The sequence below is a fragment of the Aquila chrysaetos genome, chromosome 11 (assembly GCF_900496995.4).
Source record: "Aquila chrysaetos chrysaetos chromosome 11, bAquChr1.4, whole genome shotgun sequence".
Classification (NCBI taxonomy): domain Eukaryota; kingdom Metazoa; phylum Chordata; class Aves; order Accipitriformes; family Accipitridae; genus Aquila; species Aquila chrysaetos.
The window spans coordinates 33,214,961-33,232,813 of record NC_044014.1 but is presented as its reverse complement, the minus strand read 5'-3'; positions in this window follow the sequence as shown (position 1 = coordinate 33,232,813).

Here is a 17,853-nt window from a genome sequence, read left to right as displayed (position 1 = left end):
AGATGCTGGCAAACTATTTAAATGCATCTGTGGAGTAAAATACAACTCACATAAAGAAGTCAGAGTCAATAAAGAGGCAGTAGGTCATAGTGACAATAGAATTACTGAGGGGAATAAAGACACATCACAGGCTATACTGTAGTCATTGTACAGGACAGCAATAAAAAAAATCATGATACTATTTGAGTAACAGTACATAAGTAAGTAAAGATTGGAGCACAATGTATGTACCCAGAGGAAGGGATGTGCAATCATGTGTTTGGAGTTTCCTGAATAATGAATGCTCAGCCATTTAACTAGAGAACTTCTCAAAACCATTTTCATATGCAATGTATGTTAGCTAGTGATAACGGTGGCAGCTACTGATGAAGGAGCATTTGAATATATTCTTTTGCCTTGCTGCTGTTATTCTGCATCTGTTTCAGGCAAAAGGCAATTTGAAGAAATTGTTGATGTTTTCCAAATAAACAAAACAAAATAGAGTATCAAATAAAACACATACATTAAAATATGTCCTGATTACTGACAAAGTGCATTTCAGAACTGATCTGAGTGGTATGTCCAGCTGCGACAGTTGTGCTATAAAGAAGGATTGTACCAAATTGCTAATTGGCCTAGAAGAGAAGCTGTGGTGGCCAGGACAGCCAACCGGGTCTTTTATGTTTGTTTTGAGACTCGCCTCAGTTCCCAGCACTGCAGAACACTTCTCTAAAGCAAGGATGCCTTGCCTGTCCTAAATTTAATCTAGTGGAAAAAATCTTTTAGATTATTGCTGTGTCCTTTACTGACCCTCAGCTCTTACCAGTAGGTCTTGGTGCCAATATCTTAATTTTTCATTTTATGCTGCTTGCTTTAACAATGTGTTCTTTGGCAGTCAGCCATGTCTACAGCACTCTGCTATTAAAATGTCTGCTCTCTACTGCAGCTGTCCATTTACTTTATGAACTGATCAGCTGGTAGAATGTAATTTAAGAGAATAGGAATAAGTCATAGTTGAGGGCACAAAGGATCAGCTGATTTGCTGTATGCAGGTCTGTCCTTCAGAGATTTTTGAACCTAACTTGTCATACTACATGTTTATTTTTTAATTAGTGCATAATGTGAAAGGAATGACTTGACATGCTGTTGCACATAGTGGGTGAATAAAACCAATACTGCCCTTGTGGAAATACTCTTGGTACCAGGAGCACTCAGGGGTGACACAGTTGTCAAAGAGAACACAGAGCATACTTTTCTTACTTAAATGTTATTACAGGTCTAGAAGGCCAGACAATTTGAAGTTGTAATGGCATTAGCTTTAACATTTAAATAGAGCAAAGATGATAAATTCTTAGGAGACACTCACATACTAGATTTTCTTTTGTAATCGCTGAGGTCTTATGGGGCCAAACCAAACTGTAAGCTGGATTTTTAAGTGAGAGACTTTGCATAAAATGTCCTATTTGCATATAACAATGATTGCTGAGAGACTTGGCGGGGAGGGTGGCTTACTGAACTAATGAAAACAAAAACATCTACTGATACAACCCAAGGACTGGGTTGACATCATGTCTGGTAAACAAGGGAGGAATGGAACCAGAAATTAATGGATCATAATTGATGTGCTGGCAATGAGAACTAACTAGGAGGCAGGGTAATGGGGGGATGACTCTGCTCCTTATGTTTTCTGAAGTCATTAAAAAGTGTTGGAAGTTGCTGTGGAGAAAGGCTGGGAGGATGGAAGGAATTTTACTGTCATCTTTGCCATCTTTAGTATCCCTGGGATTTGGAGAAGCCCACCTGCTTCCCCCCACACCCTCCTCAAAACTGCATCATTACTGGGCCCAATCCAGGGATATACATTGATTAGATAAGCCAGAGATGAGGAATATTGAGATTGCAGTTTCATCTCCACCACCAAACAAAACCTGGGAAGACCTCTTTTTCCTTCCCTGCCTTATTTTTTTCTCTCATCTTTTACTTAAAAAAAAAAAAAAATCAGCATTAGCAAGACATGACTTACTCTGTCTCAGTATTTCCATAAGCTGATGGCCTGTAAAGCAGTTAAAAGCAATGACTGAAATGGCTCAGTGATGGTGTATATTTGCCAAGTCTCTGAGCAGCCAGTGGGACTGAGTGCTTGAATTCATTCCTCTAAGAAGATCTCCAGTATATTCCTTCCTTCTCATTCTTCCTCCCAGTTTATTTGTAAGCTGACCAAAACAGAATTTACTATGCTAATCAAAATACAGTCTCCTGCTGTTGACTGCATTTTGATATGGAAATGTATTCTGACTTGTATATATTATTTTACAGAACTCACTGTTGCAGAGCAAATGTAAAAACCATTCTCACGAATCTGTTTTTATTCTTTTTGTTTACTATACACATTGATGAACTTTAAGCATTAGCTTCATTCCTCCTTGGCAGTGACTGAAGACCATCTAATATAGAGCTTTAAACATATTATTAGCTTTTGAATGAGTAAATTTCACAAGAAATTACATGCTCTACAAAGACAGAGGTAATGGATAATAGGATCTTTATCTCAAAGGAGTAGTAAAGGGAATAAAGTGAGATTCAATTCACAGTCACCAACTGGGTCACATCTCAGTGAAGATGATGTATTATTTCTGACAGACAATATGGTCTGATGGCTATTAAAAGAGCAACAGAGTAAGTTTTAGTCCTAGTCTAGTCCTCAGTGATCAAACTTCCAGTGAAAACTGGTAATCTCAGTGGTTATCAATATTTCTGTCTTGTGACCTATGTGCTCTCTATTCTATAAAGTCGAATGTTATGTTAGTAATTTTGGCAAAAAGATAGACTAATTAGACATGGATCTTGCAGTGTCTTTTCCTCTGAAGAGGATTTCTTAGCTTCGAGGAGAGATATGTTGGCAGTGCGATATATTCCCTAAAGCTGTTTCTAAGTCATGTATAAATATAGGATTTTGGTTTTCAGGTTTCTTAATCGGGTACCTTTATCATCATAGCTTTCTAAATTTGTAAGAGGCCCAAATCATCCTCCACTGAATAATTAATCATGGAAAGATCTGAAAAGATCCATCAATATATCTGTGGGTTGTTTTTCTTCCAAATTAACTTTTATTGTTAGAGTTGATGTTTGACATCAGCTATGGACCCCTTTAGTAAGTCTTGGTGCATGTAAGCTGGTATCAACATACTTTTGGGCAACAACTTGGTGAAGAAAGCAGGCAGCTGAGTGATTTTTATAATCTTTAACAGTAGTAAGAGATTAGGTACTTTTTTAAAAAATAAAGACCTGTTAAGGATGCAAGACAAATTATAATGTCTTCCAATATGCCCTTAACCAAAATTCTAATGTTTAAAATTTATTTATGGGACCACATTGATTTAAGCAATAATTCTGTAGGTTCATTGTGCTTAAGCCAAAAGCTTATGAGGATGGTAAATGTTTGCATATTCATCATGAACCTACAGAAAATATATTTAGAGAATGAATTCATTTAAATTATATTTGAAATAAAATATTACCCAAGCTGATATTGAATCTACAATGTGTACCTGGAGGAGCAGGACAGAACTAGAAGTGTCACAGGACTGCAAATCCTTGCTTAAGCTTTTTTAAAAAGCCAGTAACCTTGGGTACTAATGTACTAAAATTGCCAGATAAGCATTTCTGCATTTAAAATAGTAACAGAATTCCCTAACTCATGAAATGGCACCTATTCATTCAGTGACAAAGAAACTAAGAAAGATTAACATGTACCTGTAAACACTGACGTAGAAAACAGATCTAAGGACCATTATGTTTCTATCTGATACATACATTTTAATTCATTCACTGAATATGCAAACTATATATTTAGCTAAGTACTTAAAATTGGCCTCAGGTGTAAAATTTTACAGATCATAATTGTGTCTCCCCAGTGATACTCTTGTGTATCTATCTAGCTAGGGGATGCCCCTGTATTAGCATCAGGAATTACAAATAGCATGAAGAGAGTGCAAAGTAGGGTCTTCTACCACTCCAGGGGAAAATGGCAGGCCTGTTTTTTTTACTTCTCTCTTCAATATTTCATGAGACCTGATCTTCACTTACTAACAGGGTTGCCTTCTCCTTCTGATTTGGAAAACCTTCTTCTGTCTCATTTTGTATTTTTCTGTTTCCCCTTCTTTATCATCTCTTATTCCCCTCTGTTCTCTCCCATCTTTGGACCACTCAAGGTCATCTGCATCTAGAGAAATAATGCTTATCTGCAGCTGCTTCTATGCTTTCCACAAGCAAAAGACTTCCAGGACACTGGGACTATAAGAAAAGCACAACTCCAGGGAAAACTAAGGCTCGTTTCTCCTTGCAAGAGTCTGCAATACTGCTCGTGATTTAGATGCATCAGCAGCACATGCTACTATTTTCTTAGTATTGAAATACGTCACTTTAAATGCACACTATCACACTACCTCTGCCAGAATGAAGGGTACAGTTATTTATTTAGTTGATTATACCTGTAAAGAGTTCTGCTTAAAGAAAATTAACATAAAAGCTTATTTTCCATCTAATTTCTCTCTCTGTACTTTGGAATCAGTAAGAGATTTTCAGTTGCTGAATTTTCACATTAACGAGGGCTGTCATCTTTGAAGATTTTCACAGGACTAATGAGGTATCTCTTTGATAATGAATATGTCTCCAAAACCCTTTTCCCTCTGGATACCACAGTGTGTCTTCAGCTAATTATGATTAGAAATTCTGACTCCAAAAGGAGAACTTTTTTCCCTTAAGTGCGTTCTGATAAACACGAAGAAAATTATATTCCATGCAAAGATGTGTAACATTGTATGTCACTTAGCAGTGGAATCTGGAGTCTTAGTAGGAATTAAAGACTATAAATATACAAAAATGCATGTCACCGCATGCATTGGAAAAGCCATAGTTCAGGTAGTATCATTCTCACTTTAGTAAGTAAATAATTCAGAAAAACGTTCCCCTTTCACCAAGATCCTCCTTTACCCATAGATACTGTATTCAAACCCAGCAGCTGTCATTATATTACTGATTGAATTCTCTAAAGTATTTGTCCTCACTTTTTCTTGCAACTTAAGTCATGTTGCCAGAGTATCATACTCTTCTTGAAAAAGGATTGCAATAGATCATAAAAATGTGGCATAAAAAAAAACTCCAACAGACATCTAAAAAATGTTTGCAATCAAATACCCAGTTTAAAATTCTTTGTAGGTTTATAATTTTCTAAGTTCTTATCTAATAATACTTTCATTATGTCCATCGTTGCAGTTTGAGTTAGTTCTGCACTTGAACTGCATTCTCAGTAAAGAGAGATCCTTCTGCTTGTTTGCGTCGCCCTTTTTCTGCACCTCTGAGACTCTCTGAACCTCTGTTCAGAACCTCTGTTTTTAACCATCAATATTTAGGTGAATATCCACAAATATTTCTTAATTTACTTGCAGTTGTTACTGTTAAAGCTTTCTTACACTCAGTCTATTGGATTTTATGTTCTTTCTCTACACCAGTTTGGTATGGGATAGAGTTTCATACAGGGTATTGCATGGTTCAGTCCTAAACATACTGATCTGACAGTGAGGAAAGGTGGATTCCAGCTTTGTCTCTGCCACTGGCTTGCCACTTTGATTCTGGCACCTTTCTGTACCTCAGTTTATTTAAAATTAATTAGAAGTAGCCTTAACTCTATTAAAACATATTCTGAGGATACATTCATGTTTGCAGAGCACCAGGAGTTCCTTGGTTTCAAAGGACCTAGAGCACAAAATATTTTTCATAGCTATCTTTATAGTGAGAGTGAAAGAGCAGAAGTTCTAATCACTGATAATTTTGCATGTAACTTTTTGTCTGCCAGCATTTTCTATTTCACAGTGTAGACTAAAGACATATTTTTAGCCATTAAAATGCAAGAGTCATGCTGTTTAGAATTTGTCCTTGAGCCTTGTGACAAACATCTAAAGCATAGCCATTATTATTTATTGCATGCATTTCTAAAATAGTTCAGTCTCTTTCAAACTTGCTGCTATCTACAGTTAGTAATTATTAACTCAGAGACATACACCTTCATCATCTCCTGGTTTAAAAGTACAGCAGAACCTTGCTAAGTGCCTTACTAGATAGAGCAGTGATTCAATATCTGGTGCCAGTATTTCAGGAAACTGTCAGAATCTCTTGGGCTAATGTCTTCAGAAGTCCATGAATCAGCGGCAGGCACCAGCTTATAAGAATAAAATTTCTATTTTGTCTTTGTGAGAATCCAGCTTTCTTACTTGACAGGAAAACAAGTACTTAACACTCATTGCAACTGAACTATGTCTGACTGAAAACTGTTTCCAGAAAGATTCAGTGTTAAGGAAGGACCTTGGAGACAGACTGATAGCTTATCCTCCAGCCTGTGCTGAGATGGGCTTGGAGGACTTGAAGGAGCAATCACTAGTGACCTGTATAAATTATATCTCCAACAGCCCAGGGTTGCTATTTAGGAATCATCTGTTTATCCACTTACATTCTCCAGATGTTTCCCAATGCCTAGAACAACTGTGTTTATATACACACACATACACAAACACACACACACACATATATACATACATACACATACACATACGTGTATATCAGGGTATATGTAAAAGTTATATTTTATATATTTTTATTTATACACACATGCATATATAAGCATTGCTTTCCTGAGTAACTAGAGCTAATAAAAAAGGAGGGAGGGAGGGAGTAAGTATGAAAGAAAAAAATCCTTATAAAACATTTTCCAAGATAATATTTCATGATTTTTCCAAGTAACTATGATTTTGAGCATATAGTGTCACTGTCCTTGATGTTCCTGTGGAGCTCTGAAACATTCAGTTAATTGGTCACATACATAATTTTGCATAAGGTGAACTCTTTTCTTAGTGCACATGTTACTGCCATGTGCTCAAGAGGAACAATTGCATCTTTTAATCTGCATCTTTGAGCTCTTTGTCTTTCATTGCCATTTAATAATGAAAATGTAATCTAATCACTGAAAAATGGAATTTCAGCTTTCATTTTTTATCTTCTGATGCTTTCATATGTTCAGACTAGAAAGATTAGGGTCAAATATATACATGGAATAAAACTATTTTTAAAGTCATGAACTGTGTTTTGCAAGTGCTGTTTGCTACTGGAGCAGTCTGCTTGTATTTTAAGTTTCTATGTTAACTGAAATTAATTATTTGCATATAAAAAATAATATGATTGAAGTCGTATTCATGGAAACAATATCACTTTATTCAATTCCTTTCTGCAGTCTGCTTCAGCTATGAATCAAGACTCACAAAATGTACCATTCCTCTTAAAAGGATCCTCTCTGGGATGGGATAAAGGAGAATGAATTAACGTTTCCTGTGAGCAAGCAGGAAGTATCCCCTGCGCTGGCTTCTGGTAAGCTGGAATCCTGCACAACGTACAGCTACTCCCTAAACTAACTGCTCAGCCAAGGACTGTCCTGTGGTGCACAGCCAGCAGGGACATCTGAGTGGGCTGAGAGATGAACCAAGCTCAGGGAGGTGGAATATCGTCCACATCTATCAGGCGAGAGTCTGAGCTGTTCTTTCACCTCTCCAGGAGCAATTGTAGCCTCACCATTTCAGGTTCCTGTGGCCAAAATCTCTGTGAAGTACAGCTACAGGGCAGGATCTCTTTGTTTTCTTTTCTGTGATCTCTGTTATCTATCTGCACTGCTAAGTAGATAATTAAATTGATCAGAGGACATATTTTAATCATTAATGCCTCCTTGTAGTATACATAAGCATCTCATTTAATACTTTCAGTTACTATATACTTTTCCATATAATTCCCTAGTCAATGAGAATTTTCCCTAAGAAAGGAAGGTGGGATTAATCTATAATTCTGTCTGGTTTAGGTTTCTTATATAGTTTCTCACCATATTACAGAGTATCTGTCATTGGTAAAAACAGTATCTAAAGAAACAAAAATATTACCTCAAAAATGTAATTTTGTACACTCCTTCAACCTTCTAAAGCAAAATAACAAGTGTTACAATGAAACAGATGAGGAGGTAATACAGGAAAGAGTTTTGGTGGAACATCATGTAATCAAATTATTGTTAGGACTCCTAGCAGAGAGGATAAAACTGAGTTTGCCTAGAATCAAACTGGTGTGTCTCAGCTGTCTTGTCAGTTCAAGGTACAGACTCATCAGTGGGGGTATACTGCACTCTGTATATTGCATTTATTTGTGTGCTGACAGCATGTAGAAATCTTTGGTCACCACACCATCCAGGTGTCTTTCATAATTTCTAAACATTTTTTGAACAAGATACAAAAGGTTCATGTTTAATTCTTCGCTTCCAACTGCTGAGTGATGCTGACAGTCTTCCCTGTGGATGAATGTTAATACGAATGCTGTACTTTCAGCAGTCAAATGAAAACAAACACCTAAATGTGACGCTCTTACTCTATGTATTCTTTTCCTATATGCTTTCTTTCCTTTTGCATTTTATCTCTTAATATGTATAGCTCTATTGCTACATCATCCGCTGCATTGTGTGCTGATTCTAAGTAGATTACTACTTCTGCAAATCTCAGGTTTAAAAACTACAATGATACTGTAAAATGGAGGACACTAGCTATACAAACAAAAAAGGTTTCATTTCACCTTTGTTAAACATTTTAAGGACTGTAGTATTTGAAATGTTATTAAATAACAAAATTAGCAAAAATACAAATTATCCACATCAATCAGTTTAGGAGTAGCATTCATTTAAAACAGGATCCTTTGTAACAATGTTTACATAAAGATAAACCATATGATGCCAAATATATTTTAATGCTTTTACTGAATTCTACTGAGATTTCATTGAATTCCAGTCAACTTTTCTCATTCTGTTAAATTTGGAGGCCATTATTACAAACATAAGTCTGTTATTTTTTTCTGTTGTGTAACTGAACGATGACCTCACAGATTAGATTTTTAAAAAAATCCCAAACACACTAGATAAATTTCCATAACAGTGTCACTAGCAGAAGGCTACTTTCTGAGTTCTGAGATTATCAGTCAACATTTCACATATAAAATACAATAAAAATGTTTATCTGGCCTGATTTAGAATAATTCATAATTATACAAAAGGAAGTAATTACTGTACCTGTACATCACGCTGAAATAAGAGTTTTTATTTATGTTTCAGAACCCTCAAAAAATCCACTGACTTAATTGAAATGTTAGGCCTTTGTATTCCTCTGGACATTCAGCCTATGTGAATACAAATTACATTGCAATGAAAAATAAAGAAGAAACTGTATCAGACTTAAATGAAATATATTACACACGAATTAATTTTAACATATACTGAGGAGCACATGTTTAAAAAGAAATGAAAGACAGAGCATTTGGATTTTAGAACTGTGCAAGATGATTTTAATCACTATCTAGAAATGCTTTTCTGTGTTTGTAAAGGTGATACTTTTTGTAGGAATATGGCCACTGAAGATGTGCAGAAAAAAATTGGCAGTATTTTATGAAGTAGCTTTAACTAGGCTGTTTAAATAGTTTAACTAGACTGTTTAAATAATTTAGACCTAAGTAGGTCTAAATTATTTAGAGTAATGTAGTGCTTTGAAGCATCACACATGGTCAGCCCTTAGAAGAAAGGGCAACAGCAGCAGCAAGGTGTAAAGATTGCCCGAGCCCGGTTTTAATGGCAGATTTTACCGGAGTGGTCCAGACTACTTCTACCACAGCACTACCAGAGTAAAGAAAGGGTAACGTCAAGCACGTGATCTTCATCTACGTGAGTTTAACTTACATTTGGTACACCTGCCTTGAGAGAGAGGGACAGAGAGGAAAGCTTTCTGCCCACTTTTTCATTTACATGAGAAATACTAAAAATAAGAGATTAGTTTAGGCCTGTGTAACTTAACTGTTTTTCACAGCATGAATAGACAGTGTAATGCATTCTGAGCATCTCTGAACGTCAGCAGTGGAAACCACAGAGTTTTAAAAGCAGACATACTGGACTGATATTTAAGTATTCTTTAAACAATGTTCAGAAGAAGAGTTTGACTTAAACAAGACCAAAAAAACCCCCTTTTCTGAAAGGAGAAGGCTAAGAAGGGTCAGTTCATCATTCACTCACCAAAACTATAAATATAGCAATTTTGTCCTTGCACATCCAAAGTAGATGTCTGAGCCAATTATTTTAAATAATGAAGCAGCTCCCAACTGGTAATGAACAGTTCTTCATTTAAATAGTATCCTCTTTAAATATTATCCAAATATTATTTAGAAAGTGGTAGATATGACTAATGCCTGAAAAGATATCCAATTCTCAAGTACTTAGATTGGATTCTTTTTCCAGTGATTTAAGAAAAATACAGGACTGACTTACTTATGTCTTAAATGTGACTAGGCTATCATGTATTTCAGCAGAATGAGTTTGAGTTCACCTCTGTGTTCTCCTATACGTCCACAAAAGAAGATGCAGTGATGGTGAACCATTGTAAAGACCTCAGCTTGCACCAAGCAGAATTTCCTATTAATTATTTTATTCTTATACAATTATTTATTGCAGAATGGTACAAAGTTTAGTTACCTGTGGACACCATGCGTGGAAATAATAAATACACACACATATGAGCACAGTCATGTAAGTATTTTTGCATGTGACATTAGCCCATTGTTTTCCTTCTTTGTTATCTCAGCAAACAAGTTCATTAACTTGTAATACTCGTTTTAGTACATATTTTTAAGGTAGTACAAAAATGAAGTTACTTGTATAGTTTAAAAAGTACAAGAAGTTGAAAATTAAATAGGTAATTCTGGAGACTGTGACTCTAGTTTCAAATTAAAACTTGGAAAATATATGTATTCCTTAATGAAAGAACTAGTAGTAGAGACATAGATTAAGAAAACAGATAACAGTTCATTTTCTGATACCTGTCAATGAATAAATTTTACAGAATGAGACATCTGAAATGAAGAATTTCAACCCCTAACCATCCAACTGCATGCACTCTGTCATATATTTCATCAAAAGTCCAGCTATACCCCAAGAAGCATACACTCTCTAATTCTAACCTCTGCTTTTCTTTTTTTGAAGGTTTGTGACATAGTGAGAGTCCATGTTACAGTTTTTTGTAAAAGTAAAATGCCCACAATGAATAAATCGTTACTTATATGTGGGGGAAAAAAAAAAAAAAGTGGCACCTGGCTGCTTAGCCCTTTTGAACTGGAAACAATGCAAACAGATAAAATACGGCTCATGTATCAGGTAATATAAAATCAGAGTATAAGTAGAAGGTATGTGAACAAAGTAACGGAAAGTGGATGCACAAAGTAAAAATGAAATTATTGTGAACAGATTAGTTAGCAGCAGTCACAGCATATGAGCTACCTAGCAAGGACTTTTTTTGTGGACATCATGGCAATGATGATTTTTTATGAAGTGATGTGAGGAAGGAGATTGTCCTTGCTTTCAGGATGGCCTTGACTCAAGCAGACTAACTCAGCTTCATTGTAATGCAGGGGATGGGAATATCAAGTTCAGATTTCGTAAAGAGTATAGAACTCCGTTACATGGACAAATTTTAACAATCCTTCTTTCATTTTCCACTGGACTTAAGGAAACACATGCACTTCCAGTTTACAGAAATACATGGAATAGAAACCAATCCAAAATTAAAAGAATGAACAGGCTTTCCCTTCAAGCCAGTCTGTGATACAGATACTGACTAGAAAATATTCTTATTTACAATAATCAGCCAGGTTCATACTGTATGGCCGGTTGTTTACACCTATCTCATTATCGTTAACTATCAGCAAGTCAGTTCAAACTAAGGAAGCCAGCAAGGATATGGCTGAATACTCTCAAAATACCTGTTCAACTATTACTAGGAAAACTGGGCCTCCCTCATGCTCCCTGCACTGAAGCTGCTCATACTTCAGCAAATTTGTGGGAAAGTGGGTGCTTGGCTCATAAAGTCCCTGGCCTGCAAACTGCTGGGGGCTGGGAGAATCATAGAATCACAGAATCCTTTCGGTTGGAAAAGACCTTCAAGATCATCGAGTCCAACCATCATCTATGCCCACTAAACCATGTTCTGGAGTGCCTTGTCTACGCGCTTTTTGAATACCTCCAGGGATGGTGACTCAACCACTTCCCTGGGCAGCCTGTTCCAATGCCTGACAACACTTTCAGTAAAGAATTTTTTCCTAATATCCAACCTAAATCTCCCTTGCCACAACTTGAGGCCATTTCCTCTCGTCCTATCTCCAGCCACCTGACAGAAGAGACTAGCACCCACCTCACTACAACCCCCCTTCAGGTAGTTGTAGAGAGCGATAAGGTCTCCCCTCAGCCTCCTCTTCTGTAGACTAAACAGCCCCAGCTCCCTCAGCCGCTCCTCATAAGACTTGTGCTCCAGGCCCCTCACCAACTTGGTTGCCCTTCTCTGGACACGCTCCAGCACCTCAATGTCTTTCCTGTAGTGAGGGGCCCAAAACCGAACACAGTACTCGAGGGGCGGCCTCACCAGTGCCGAGAACAGGGGGACGATCACTTCCCTGCTCCTGCTGGCCACACTATTTCTGATACAGGCCAGGATGCCGTTGGCTGCCTTGGCCACCTGGGCACACTGCTGGCTCATATTCAGCCGGCTGTCAACCAGCACCCCCAGGTCTTTTTCTGCCAGGCAGCTTTCCAGCCACTCTTCCCCAAGCCTGTAGCGCTGCATGGGGTTGTTGTGACCCAAGTGCAGGACCCGGCACTTGGCCTTGTTGAGCTTCATACAATTGGCCTCGTCCCATCGATCCAGCCTGTCCACATCTCTCTGTAGAGCCTCCCTACCCTCGAGCAGATCGACCCTGCCTCCCAACTTGGTGTTGTCTGCAAACTTGCTGAGGGGCACTCAATCCCCTCGTCTAGATCATTGATAAAGATATTAAACAGAACCGGCCCCAACACCGGTGTTCCCTGGGGAACACCACTTGTGACCCGCCGCCAACTGGATTTAACTCCATTCACCACAACCCTCAGGGCTCATCCATCCAGCCAGTTTTTCACCCAGCGAAGAGTACACTTGTCTAAGCCATGAGCTACCAGCTTCTCAAGGAGTATGCCATGAGAGACAGTGTCAAAGGCCTTGCTGAAGTCCAGGTAGACAACATCCACAGCCTTTCCCTCATCCACTAGGCGTGTCACCTGGTCATAGAAGGAGGTCAGGTTGGTCAAGCAGGACCTGCCTTTCGTAAAGCCATGCTGACCGGGCCTGATCCCCTGCTTGTCCTGGACTTGCCATGTGAGTTCCCTCAAGACAAACCGTTCCATAATCTTCCCTGGTACCGAGGTCAGGCTGACAGGCCCGTAGTTCCCCAGATCCTCCCTCCGACCCTTCTTGTAAATGGGCGTCACATTGGCAAGCCTCCAGTCCTCTGGGACCTCCCCCGTTGACCAGGATTGCTGATAGATGATGGAGAGTGGCTTGGCAAGCACCTCTGCCAGTTCCCTCGGTACTCTTGGATGGATCCCATCGGGTCCCATAGATTTGTGAGTGTCCAGAAGGCGTAGTAGGTCACTAACTATTTCCTCCTGGATTAAGGGGGCTATATTCTGCTCTTCATCCTCACCTTCCAGCTCAGGGGGCAGAGTACCCTGAGGATAACTGGTCTCTCTATTAAAGACTGAGGCAAAGAAGGCATGATGTACCTCAGCCTTTTCCTTATCTCTGGTGGCTACGTTCCCTTCTGTATCCATTAAAGGATAGATATTCTCCTTGGCTTTCTTTTTATTGTTAACATATTTGTAAAAACATTTTTTGTTGTCCCTTACAATAGTGGCCAGATTGATTTCTAGCTAAGCTTTTGCCTTTCTGATTTCCTTTCTGTATGATCTAACAAGATCCCTGTACTCCTTCCAAGTTGCCCGCCCTTTCTTCCAGAGATGATAAACTCTGGAAGATAAACTCCTTTTTTTCTTGAGTCCTAGCAAAAGCTCCCCGTTCAGCCAGGCCGGTCGTCTTCCTCAGCGGTTCGACTTGTGGCTCATGGGAATAGCCTGGTCCTGAGCCATTAAGATTTCCTTCTTAAAGAATGTCCATCCCTCCTGGACCCCTTTGCCCTTCAGGACTGTCTCCCAAGGGACTCTCAACCAGTGTCCTGAAGAGGCCAAGGTTTGCCCTCCAGAAGTCCATAGTGCTGGTTTTGCTGACCACCTTCCTTGCCTCACCAAGAATTGAGAATTCTATCATTTCATGGTCGCTAAGCCCGAGACGGCCTCCGACCATCACACCTCCCACCAGTCCTTCCCTGTTCGTAAAGAGTAGATCTAGCAAGGCTCCTCCCTTGGTTGGCTCACCTACCAGTTGTGTCAGGAAGTTATCTTCCACACACTCCAGGAACCTCCTAGACTACTTACTCTCTGCTGTGTTGTACTTCCAGCAGACATCTGGAAAGTTGAAGTCCCCCATGAGAACAAGGGCACACAATTGTGAGACTACTGCCAGCTGCTTGTAGAATGATTCATCCGTCTCTTCAACCTGGTTGGGTGGTCTATAACAGACTCCCAGCACAACATCTGCCTTGTTGGCCTTCCCTCTCATCCTTACTCATAAGCACCCCACCTTGTCATCACAATCGTTTAGCTCTGTACAGTCAAAACACTCCCTAACATAGAGAGCCACCTCACCACCTCTTCTGCCTTGCCTGTCCGTTCTGAAGAGCTTATAGCCATCCACTGCAGCACTGCAGTCACAGGAGTCATCCCACCATGTTTCCGTGATGGCGACTAAGTCATATCTATCCTGCTGCACGATGGCTTCCAGCTCCTCCTGTTTATTGCCCATGCTGTGTGCATTGGCATAGATGCATTTGAGCTGCCCTATCGAATCCACCCCTAACATCGGCATGCTGCCCCCAGGCTCATCTCTGGTGCGCCTAGTTTTATCCCTTACCCCCTTTGAACCTAGTTTGAAGCCCTCTGTATGAGCCCTGCCATCTCACGAGTGAGGATTCTTTTACGTCTTTGAGATAGCTGGACACCATCTGTCGCCAGCAAGCCTGGTGCCGCGTAAACCTCCCCATGATCAAAAAAACCCAAAATTCAACCGATGGCACCAGCCTCTGAGCCACGTATTAACCAGGTGTGTTTTCCTGTTCCTTTCAGTATATTTCCCTGCCACTGAAGGGACTGAGGAAAACACTACCTGTGCTCCCAATCCTTCCACTAATCGCCCCAGTGCCCTGAAGTCCCTTTTGATTGCCTTTGGATTTCTCTCTTTAATCACATCACTGCCAACCTGCACAACAGCAATGGGTAATAATCAGAGGTCCGAACCAGACCAGGGAGTTCCCTGGTAATGTCTTTTACCCGGGCCCCAGGGAGACAGCAGACTTCCCTGTGGGATGAGTCAGGTCTGCATATTGGGTCCTCTGTCGCTGTCAGAAGGGAGTCACCTACGACAGTTACCCTCCTTTTTCCTTTTTTTTTTTTTTTTTTTTTTTTTTTGTGTGAATATCACTATCCGCTCATCCAGCTGTTAAACTCTTCTCTGGGTGGTTGGTGTTATCCATTGCTGTGTCTCTGGTTTTTGGAGGCAGCACAATGCCAGGTCAGTGAGTGAGGTGGATAAAACAAAGCTTCTAGTCCATCTCCCAGTGTAATAGAAAGTCCATTTAAATCAATTTAGTATAAAATCAATAGAATGTGAAGTCCTCAAGCGGAAGACATATCAAATATTAAACTGGTAAGAAAAGATACTGCAGTTGATCGTGGTTAGATCTTAGCCTGTAATCTGTCAGTAGGACTGTTAGCACTATCTTTTGAGTTAAGTTGTCAGAAGCTGGAGTTGTGTATGTAATGTTTCCCTGTTTTGAAGTTATTTTTCCAAAACTATGGATTCTGCTTAAAGACTGGATCTTAATCTTGAGGCTATGTAAGCATTGTGGAAGTCAGTTAAATGCCTAGATAGTGAAGGCTCTCAAATCTGTCCTAAAATATCTCTAAGTTGTTTTCTTCTTTTAAATATGTAGCTTTCTTTTAGAGTTGTGTTTCATAATCATTTTTAGATATTAGAAGTATGAGCTGGAGTTAAAAAAGGTGGTTATACCACCACTTCCAGGTCAGTACACATAGCTTATGTGCCTCCTTTGTGTTGGTTACAAGCGTTCCTAGTCCTCTGATCTGGCTGAAAAGGGAACAGGGAACGATTTTGTTCCTTGATCTCGTTCACTGTGCATTTGGGGTACCTGCCTAAGAGATGCACCATGGAAGCACCACAATTGCTTTGTGAGCTGATGCTTAAAGTATTGGGGTTGAAGAAATACCTGCCAGTGCCTGCAGAAAGGCAGCGGGAAATTTAAGACTCTCCTAGCGAGTCTGTAGTATCATTCCACCCTCCCAGAGAGTCTGTAATATAATTTCTTTTACTTTTGGGAAGGAAATGGAAGTTAGTTGGAGGAGTTGGCAGTTGGAACAGTGAAGTCGTTTTGATGAACAAAGCAGGGAAAAATCGAATCTATGCTAACGCAGTTGATGTTTACATTAATGCTCAGAAGCTGAGAATGACTGAAAGAAAGAATGATTGTGTGGTTAAAGCAATGACGCCTGACTCAGGAAATCTGTGTTCATTTCCTGGCTTTGCTATCTCTTTAGCTTTGCGCAAGAGATTTAATCTCTCTGCTTACCTTTTTTTTTTTTTTTTTCTTCCTGTACCACAGGGGAGTAATTATGCCTCAGATTGTTCTAAGAATAAATGCATTAACGTGGCTGGTACATTTAAGTTCAGGCAAAAAGATATACAAAAGCTTCAGTTCTTTTTCCTAACCTTTAAAAAAAGGCCTTTCTGCTATCTATGGGGCAAATGTACTGGAGTCTTCACGCCCTGTGTCTAGAAGGGTGAGGAGGCACTTGCAGTGCCTGCGCTGACATCTGTAAGCAGGTCTTACACCCTGGCAGCGCGCCCAACTTGTAGTCAAGAGGCTGCAGCAAATGATGCTTATCAATTACAGGGTGGTGTCTTTTTTTTCTACTTGAACATAGCTGGAAGCTACTGCATGGCTTGCTTCCTGTGGGAGGCCTGGTGAAGCAGGCAGGCAAAAATTTATGACATATTGACACTCAAAACTTGTGAGAAAAACTAAACTTTGAAAATCTGAAGTTGAAGCACAGCAGTACAGATGCTGAAATGCTAAGACAACACATACATGAAGGTCCCAAACCACAGGAGATGCGGAAACACAAGCCCCACACAAGCACGCAGGCGGCTGGCAAAAGCAGTGCGGTATGAATGGTCAGTGAAACCATCCTGAACCACCTCACGTAACCACAGGCGGGTAACTTCCTGAACCTCACAGAAGTTTCTGGTACTCTGTCAAAGCCTTCCAATTCCTGGCACAGGCAGAAAACGTGAGGAAATTAAACTCGGAAGTCCTTCCGCAACCACCAGCAGGGAGAAAGCCCGGTCTCCCGTGGATTTGCACCTCACTGGTGGCTGCAGTAGTCCTTCCAGGCTTTTCGCGTAGCTGGGCCATTTGTGAGGCCTCTCTCCCCTGTATGTACTCTCCAGTCCCAGAGCCAGGACACTCGCAGGCCTATTTCTGTCGGCACTTTTAACAACCGGGTTTTTGTTTGGTTTGGCCAACGGGCTCACTAATCGTTAGGGCAGACTGGAAGACGTGGCCAGCGGGCCTGCAGGCCTCGCGGCCTCGCCAGCCCGGTGTGACACAGCGCCAAGGCAGCCCTGCAGCCAGCCAGGCCGGCGGGCACGGGCGAGGCGCCATGTCGTTAGCAGAGCGCGGCGCCGGCCTGCGCCGCGTGACGAGCGAGGAGCGGGCGAAGGGGCGGCGGGGGCGGCGGCCGGTTGGCGTGGGCAGCCCGGGGCCCGG